The following is a 10,033-nucleotide window of genomic DNA, read 5'->3' as shown; positions in this document are numbered from 1 at the left end:
CGAACTGGAATACATTTCATCACATCCTCTTTAAAGTATCCGAAAAAGATTAAGTTTTATGTAAATATACGTCTAACAAAATTCATTACTTAAATTTGTAAAATGATTGTAAAATATATTAGCATATTTCTTATAAAGAGATTTTAAATAAATTTCATCGGAATGCGTTGTATAAAACTGAAAATCGAAATATTCTATTGATGCACGCAATACAAGCTGTAAATTATTCAGTGTGCCAGCATGGAGATTGGAAAAGTGATATGTTTCCATTCACATTCACCGTGACTGTTTCTTGGCACCTTTATTAGCACTCGCTAATCACCTGTTTCGATTTTTCCTTTTAAATTTATTTTATTGTTCCAAGATTCTGATCTGATTGAATACCTCTGATACATAACTAACTTTTTAGTTAATCATTAAATTGTTGATTTTTATGCAAAATATAATATACAGACTGCGGTTTTTACCTACAGAAAAACTGCATTTGCATGAAATATAAAGACGTGATGTATTAAAGTATGCAGAATATCAAAAGCTGAGTTTATACTGTAATAATTAACTGGTGAAAAGAGTTTTTATGTAAAATTCGTTTGTTTCGGTTTGCATAGAAATCCTCTTTTCCGATTATTTAAAAAATTGAAATTTACGAAACAAAAGGTTCCGTATGCAGCCTGACACGGTGTTCGAGTTTCTTTTATAAATTGTAACCAAACGGGCTTTCACTATTCTGGACCACGTCTCCTGCAGAAATAACTACGCCTTCGAAACTGTCGTTTGGTTCGCTTCAATAACAACTTGCCTGTCCCTGCTCCCTTCGACGCGAACCGAACGAGAAAGTTTATTCAAAATTCTCCTTATCGAAACTGTTACGGTTCGTTCTTAGCAGAAAGGAGAGACGAGGAAGAGAGGTTCCCGAAGAATTTCTTGGAAAATCCTATATGCAACTCACGCGGTGGCAACGCAGACGGCTCTATCGACTTTAAATTCCCTAATAAAGGACGGAAATGCGGGTCCTCGCGATTGCGATGGCGATTGTGAACTCGATCTCATCTGCGCTTGTCGTCTGCGACAGAATCTTCACTTCTTTGTATTACATGGAAAAATTAATATTTCTCGTGTGATCAGCAACAATCAAAATAAAATTGATATATTGTTTCTCTCAATGTAGTACCGAAATTTTGATTTGTAATGAAATTTTAATATGATATTCTTGAAGGTATGAGCTTTCGAACAATGTAAAAAAAGAATTTGATTTTTTGAACGTGTCACTCTGGTAACACTCCTTAACATTTTTAAATATTAATTTATGATTTCCCCTTAATATCTTCGTTTCTCTGGTTAATTTTGGAAGTTCGAGTAATAAGCAGCTGATAAAGGAGATCTAGTTCCAGCAAGGCAAGAGCGAATCGGTACGATTTAAATTAGCCTGTCGCACTTAACTGGGACAAGATAAGCCGGCTGTGCCGGCCGGAAGCAACAAACGCCATTACGAGGAGGCAGATAGAAAACCGGGTCCTTCGAGGAGAATCCAACGTCGGATTTAAATAACCCGCTAATGGATTGAATTCTCTGGCGTAATTTTACGTTCTAAACAATTGGCGGGATGAAATTTCGTCGGCGAGGAAAACGTCCAACGGGATAAACGGGAACGGTCCAAACCAACTTTGTAATCGTGCCTGCAATTTCCTACCGGCACCGTGGGCTCTTCGCGTAAAAACGGCTCGCTTTCATTTGGTAAATTGCACGGAAAACTTTCGCGCTTGAAACACAGATAAATAATTAACCCTTGTTTGCGACTTTTTCTCTTTTTTACGAGCGTTAACATTGTGCATATGCGAAATTAGCTACAGTTTAGCGACAGTACAAATCAACGCGTTCTTTCTAAATGTATTACAATTATAAGTTATTAAATAGTATAGATATTTCTTAACCAACAGCATCTTTTCAGATTTTAATTTTAAGTTTGTTATGAAATACTATTGAACAATACAATAATAAATTGGTTGTATCTATAGAATAATAAAGTATGAGCAAATTGCAATTTGAAAAAAGTTTCAGTAGACAGAGGACGGGAAGTTAATACTTTTAGGCTTTCAGGCTTTCAGGCTTATGCAATTCCATTAACAGGATTTTGCAAAAATTCACACAAGATACCTTTTAACGCAATTTCCCAACGAATTATCTTAGATAATTATTTCAATTGACTGAGAAATGAAAAGTTAATACGGTATCAGCTCCTATCATTGATATTACTTTTCTAAAAATATAATTTAAATCAAAATATGAAGAGAATAAGTTTAACTGTATTTGATGAAACGGACACGAATCACTCTCAATAAAATCTATCGACCGTCGCCGTCATCAGTCTGCTCTTTTTCGCTACGATATTCATTTTTGTATCGCTGAGTGAAATGATGTATCCAAACTTGTATGAAATATCGTTTATCAATAGAACAGAACAGAAAGCGCGATGGAAACTTCGATTGAAGTTGGCACAGTGAACTATAAATAATCTGCGGTCGTATTAAAAAGTTGTGATAAGGAATTGATTTTTCGCAAACCGGTAACCGCAAATAAAATATTGCTCCATGAAATTGTGTACATACTAAATATTCATATCTCGCTTCAGCGATTCGTGTAATATTATATTATACTGTGATCAATAATATTTAATATATTTCGTCATCAATTCATTGTAATTCCTATACTTCATATAAAGTATACAGTATTTAAAATGGATGTTAGAATCAGAATATCGTACACCAAATTATCTTGTGCTAGAGGAAACCAAAAGAGAGGAAATAATAATTTCGACCAGGCCAAAGAGTGATAAAAGAAGAAAAACTTGAGAAATTTTAAGTCAGTAAGGTATGGAATAAGTAAGGAGGTAAAGGAAAGATGTAAGAGAAACGCTAAGTATAAGAGATATATATATAGGGTGCTTACGAAATGGTGGTACAACCGGCAAGGGAATGATTCCTCAGATAAAATCTAGTCGAAAACAAGGAATATAGTTTTTTATAGATCGAATTTTGTTTGATTATGCGATTTAATAGATACAATTGAATAAAATAATTTAATATAAATTGGTTAGATAAGAGAGAAACGTTGGTGAAAGAAATTTTATCCTTTTGCAATCTTGCAGTAAAACAACAGCTGAGGAGGAATTGAAAAATTCTCATCACGGTTCGATTAGCATTACCCATAAGAGCGGACGTCAAAGCGATGATATATCCTTCAGCTATCGCGATTCATTTTTCATCGAACTTTGTTTAAATGGTGCATCAGTCGCCTCTGGAAAATTAATCATCGTTTCGATGAAACTTCACTAATACTTCTTTACACGAATAATAATGTGCGAATGATATTAATTGGGGAAAGTACGAGAAGATGTTACAAGTTTCATGTTGCCGAAGGAATACTATATTTACAAAGTTAATAATGAAAACAGGTATTCAGTGTTAAACTATTTGGAAAATAAAGTTTGTTAATGGTTTAAAATTTAAACGAATCAAATAATCCATGCAGTTAGAATTCCACGCTACGATAAATGCGTAAATGGTTACTGTAACGTGGATTAAGCGTCCGGGTTCGATCGGTTAGGGAGCCTAGACCGAGTTAATCAACGGGCTTAATTCGCGGTGAGTTAACCCGGTACGACCGTCACTAAGCTGAAATATGAAATTACGCGAAATCCCACCGCATCTAACGGAGGCCTCTGCGTGAATCCGGAGAGTCCACGAGAAAACCTCGATTGTGTTTAAAATATGAACGGCGAACAAAGCTGCTTCGTTATTCCTGACTACTCTGCGGAACTACCGCTGAACTTGGGATACATATTTCAGTTTGTTTGATTTGAATTTTGTGGCTCGGTTTCTGTGGGCTCTCTAATATTTACCTGGAACGATTTAAATTTGAAGATTTTCGGAGCACTGAAATATTCATGAATCAATATCGATTTGTATTTCACAAGAATGTATGTTCCATTTATTATTGTACTAGCACTCCCTATCGTGGCTTCACTCGCAATCCTTTTATTTTATTGAAAGATAGTAAATTTTATCTTTTATTCAAAATTATTACTCTTTATTTGTCCCCTTTTACCATCTTAAGGTTTGAAAAACCCAGAAATTGTTTTGTAGTATTTTTGTAGTATGATATTTTGGCATCAGAACCAGTTCGATATCTTATCTATGATACTAATTATGATTATACATATACGATATATGTATATTAGTTTTTGTTTCGTTAGCTGTTGATGAGTGAACCAGGAAGCTTACTCTTTTACACACATATATAAATTATGTCTTGTATTTTGTTAATAATATTTTTATTTGAATTATTAAAACATCTACGACAGCAAAGATTAGTGATTTGAATTTTTAAAAATTGTAATGTCAAATTACCAACAATTGTTCGTTATTTAATTATGACAAGATAATTGCAGACTTTTGATTTCTCCATGAGCGTCCTTTTCATTTTATATTCGACTGGTTAACTCGTTCTCGAGTGCATGTAAATGGCGATATAAATATAGCTGGACACTGAAGCGTGCACTTCACGAGCCCTTAACTCTTACTTTCTTTCAGCAGGTTGGCTATCGATCGGCTCGGCATCGATTAATTAACGATAGAAATAACCGTGCGAAAATACGTGTCAAGAATAACGAACAGCATCCATAAGCATAACGCACGCATCGTTCGTTCTCCGTCCTACGTTCTTCTCAAAACATTCATTTCATCTATGTACATCTAATGAGCAGAACTCCGTGGCAAGTTTTTTATCGTTATTTTTTTTAATGCAAGTTCATCGATCTCTGATTTATTATATACTTGATAAGTGTACAATTTTTATGTGCTGTTCTTAACGATAGTGAACTATAAATTGTTTTCACTTTTATAAGAAATTAGAAGTTACACTATTTTATCGAATTTATTCTTTTTTAATTCATAAAGTTTGAAAGAGAATTAGGAGACTTCTTCTATAGTTACAGATACATTGTTAGGAAGCGAACAAAATATTGAAAAATTTCCTTCCTTAAACTAGTTCATTAATTCAGTAACGACGACTTCTCGCAATATCGGCAAATATTTATGGCTGTTCATTGGGGTGCCACGAAACTGATAACCGACCCTTGAATTTTCTCACGTTCCTCACTTCGGAAGGATATATATGAGCCACTAACGCTTTATCTATCTCAGTTTCTATCTACCTCACTTTATCCTTATCACTACCGCCTTCTCCTCTGCTATCAGTGGAAGCTCCATTCTCCACCCCCTTAGTCCTGTGCTATCTATCAGAATTTCATTCTATTTATTCGTAAGCGCACAATGTTCCTCCCTAGTCTTAGTTTAATTCAGTACCTATTTGGGATTTTCATTTATTTCTCCACAATTTCCTTTTTCGTTTTGGACATTAATATATAGTAATACAATTGTATATTACATTCTGTTGTCGTTCATTATTATCATACATTTGTTTTTTACGTATAAGATTAAATTTATTTGTCTCTATGTCCAACAGCAACGCAGGACGGTTAACTGATTCAGATGAAACTTATTTAGTACAAACACTTTAGATCCGGTTTTCTATTGCGCGGGTAAGGAACGTTTTCAATTTTCGACATGTCCCTTTCCTTTCTTCCTGTCTCTTCCGTAGTTCCATTTATTTCCCAGAACATTTCTTTTTCCGACCCTTGGATCGCCTATATTATCAACCGGGGGGTTATTTAATAGGACCCAGTTCCTCGGAGCTATTTAGTCCAGGGATGCGACACGTTCGGACGAACGGGAAATTGGTAAGCTCGTACCGAAATAATGTCCCTCTTCGCCTTTGCCAGTGTGGTGTGGCGTACTACCGCGTGCGTTGCGGAATTCTATCAATCGAAGTAGAACGACGAGATTAAGGAATGGCACACACCCAAAATATCAGCAAGCCTGGCTGAAGACGAGTGTTTCCGGGTACGAACGATATTACAGGTAGCACACGTTAGTGGAAACCAGAGAAATAATGAATGTGAATTAAATATGAAATATGTTATATACTATTTAAACTGCGTATTTGATGTATTCATAGAAAACTTATATTTGTGAAATGTCCAAAGGCATCAAAATATCATCGAATATCAAAAATGAAATGGATAGACACTGTTACTTTTACAAACCAAAATATGTAGATTTTATTTCATAACAATTTTTATATGAAACATTGCATCAACCATTATATAAAACATAGCAAATGTTATACATTAAATTATTGTATTAAGCATTACAATTATTATATCAAATATTATATTAGTTTTTCTTATAATATTTGTGAACCGCAATGTATGCTGCAAACGGAATAAACGTGTCAGGTACCGTTTTAAAAAATTTTAACTTTGAGGATTTCCCTCATTAAGTGTCCTTCATATTTCATCCAAGCAGGCAAAAAAATTAGACAAAGAACATGTTATCCGGTTAAATCGCAAAAACATCCAGTAGCCAGCGCTATGCGGTTATCTAGCCGGACAGGCTTGGTAGCTACTGAAACGGAGATAGCGGTAAGCAATCCAATTCACAAAAAGCTTCATTTATCAGCTACGGTCAGGCAGGCGAAGAAGACGAAGAGGGACAATCGAGCTCGGTGGATGAATTAAGGGCCGCTGCAGCCCCTTTTTTATTTTTTTCCGGCCTGGCTGTCTCATCGATTCTGTTTCCTGCCATTCAAAGCTGAATTTTAAAAAACGGATTCACTGAACGCAATCACTTCTCGTTACCTCCAACTATCATAAATCCACATTGGGACTTTTTTTCAAAGGCATTAATTCAGTCTTCGAAGTATCGTTAAATAACAATTTCTTTTACTCATGTATTTGAAAGTCTAGAAATGTTATTATCGAGGTTTAGATTATATAATTTTTGTACATTCACTTCAGTGCCTGATAGCTGAGCGATGATTAGTTGCAAATTATGTTACTATAAGAAATACAAAAATATCATTTACGTACTCCATTAACTCCATTCACCACATTTAATTTGAACGTAAAATGCCAGTAACAATATGAATGTTATTAATAAGAAACATTTAAAATATTGCGATATTGATAAAAGAATGAGGAAAGTTTGTCAGATCAAAAAATTATTCACAGCTAAGCTTGCAGAATGATAAAAAGAACTATTGATCTAAATTTGAACAAAAGTGAATTGTTACTATTCGTGGATGCGTTGATTGACGCTTGTCAGCCCGACGAGGTCTGATTTCAATTTATCACTATATCATTCTTTTATTTCATTCAAAGCTATTTCCTATGACTAACGATGGGCAGTCGCATATGCAGTGTGTCCCGAACTTATTGTTAGCGAGAACTTAATTAATCTATACTTAACAGAAATAAGAGAAATGTTATATAAATATAGGGAATAGAATAATAAGAATGATAGTGTAGAATGCGTGAATGAAAAGTAAATTATAAAAAAGTAAATTACATTTTATATCAAAATTATGATAGAAAATCTCTAATCAATTAACTAGATTCTGAAATAAATCATAATTAACAATTTATAAAGTAATGAAGAATCGTGGTAATGATTTTTCAGCTAAATGATAAACATCGGTGACCCGATGAACGCGTGTAACTATTTATAATCGGTTTTCATGAATTGCAATTACCCGATGTTGCGCGAAATATGCTAAAAATATAATATCGCTCTCACGGTGGACGCGGCTGCGCCTTTATTTTGATACACCCGACCCGTCACATCAACTTTTATAGCCCCGACACACCAACTGTGAACGGAGAACTGAACGTGAACTCGCTTCGAACCTTTCCAATACCTTCTTTAAAAGAAGAAAATAAGAAGAAGAAGGAGGAGAAAAGTGTACCAAGGACTTTTTATCGTTAGTAGCACTAATAAAAGATTCTGTAAAGTGTTGAAAGATTAAGACGTTATAAACTGTAAGAAAAAATCTTCAAGTACTTTAATTAATTGTCTATACATAATTTCATATGAGTACACAATATTCTCGCGTATATATTTTATTTAAACGTATGTAAGGATACTACAATTTAATTATAACTGAGACTTCGTTATCTGACTTCTCTCAAACACAATTGCCTTGGTTTTATGAGATAAGCCAACAATATAATATGGAACAGTATATAGAATAGAATGTATAACGAAGCACATAGAAAATGTAAATGTAAGATAAACAAGAAGGTAGAACGAGTGAGGCGCAGGATGAATTTTAGAAATCGATATCCATGAAATATTTATCGAAAAGTTCGCATATTTAGCAAAGATAACTATGTTTTATCAATAAAGTCGAGCTGTGTAATCCGTGTCGAAAGTTGAATAAAATAAATCATACGAGATATAATCTCGTTACACAGTTCTGTCCAACTTTAAAGAAACTTCGGACAGATTTACAATTTATGTAACAAAACATTGTTCATTCTGTCTGAACTATGAGTACACGTGTCCAGCCAAATAGCAAACGACTGAAAAGTAATAAATAACTGAGTGGAGGATAATATATGACGAGCATAGTACTTTTCTCTTTCAAATATTAGTTGTTGTTTCGTGATAAAAAAGTGTATTGAGAATACTGGAAGTTTTGACAAAATGAATTAAATAGGTTCAGTAAGTACATTTTTCTAATTCAATATTATGTTCCAGTGTTTGAATTTTTATCTACTTATATCTCTTAAGCTTTTAAAGATATGTTAAGAAAATTTTTGTTATTGTTCATAAAAGCATCACTTTTAAACAAAATTTGCATAGAGATCCCATGTTAAACGGCTCAACTTTAGGGTTGAATATCTCGACTTTTAATACTATAAAGGTATTCTCGTTTCACTTTCAATTTCCTCCAAGACTTGACCTATCACTCAATCAATCAATAAAAAAAAAACAAACGTGTACGAGGCAACATGATGTAATGCGAATTCTGTAACCGAAATAATATGTCCGAGGCCACGGAGGCCACCCTCAAGGTTCACCCTGAGAAACTTGTCCCGAAGATTCTGGTGAACGTCAGAAGCGACCACGTTGGCAAAGGAATAACGAGAGATAGAGGGAGAGAGGGTGCCAGCGGTGGGCCCTAGATATTAATACGTACACGACGACCGGTTCACTTTGTCGAGCAGTGGCGTGTAAGATCGGCTCTCTGTCGCGGGTACCGCGGGTATCCTCCAACACACACCGACGACACTTTGTCCCCGTTGCAAGGTGAAATGCTAACTAAAGGGGATGTTTTAATGGCAGCGATAATAATATGACGCGGTGCCGTCGGCTATTCCTAGCGGTACCTACTCTCCACACGCCTGGTGAAAGCGCCTTTTCTATTCTGTGTGAGTACGTCTTTTCCCGGGTTGGGAAAAATCAATTCTCAACGAATTTCTACACACAATAAACAATAGCAGCTATTTTATTTCATAATATCAAGTCTTCTTTGGAGGAAAGAACGAAGAAACAGCCACTTCACACACCATGAACGTTCGTGAGCTTTATTGAATTTTCCTTTCCCCAATGTTCACTTCAAATGCTAAGTGGAGGGATGTTTGAACGACAACCAAAGAAAGCTGAAGCATATGTCAATCGATAAGAGATACAATATCCTATCTACTAAATCTCAACGTTCCAAATACTGAAGTAGTCATGGACTGAACCTGATTCACAATTTTTATTTATAGATTTCAATCTTTTCTTGAAGATTTCGAATGAAAATCTTGAATTTGATCTAATTAAGATGTCCCTACATCTCATCGAATAATTCAAACACTGCCGCATAACATTGTATTAATAGTTTATTCAGTATTTTACACACAATTTATTATTGTAAGATTTAATACCAATGAAAAACGACAGAGAATTTGCATTGAATGCAATAGTAGATAGAATTGAACTAATTGAATTTACTTTAATTTTTCATCGCTATGCTCCTTTTTATCTCTGTTTACTTATTTTTCTATTTCGACGTTCATTTTCCAGCGAATCCAGCGGGCAGGTCCACGATTGCACGCAGCTCGTTGTAAACCGTTAGTGGGAGATCC

Source organism: Ceratina calcarata, unplaced genomic scaffold (assembly GCF_001652005.2).
Source record: "Ceratina calcarata isolate Rehan_Ccalc_2016 unplaced genomic scaffold, ASM165200v1 scaffold72.2, whole genome shotgun sequence".
Lineage (NCBI taxonomy): Eukaryota > Metazoa > Arthropoda > Insecta > Hymenoptera > Apidae > Ceratina > Ceratina calcarata.
This window is presented reverse-complemented; position numbering follows the sequence as displayed.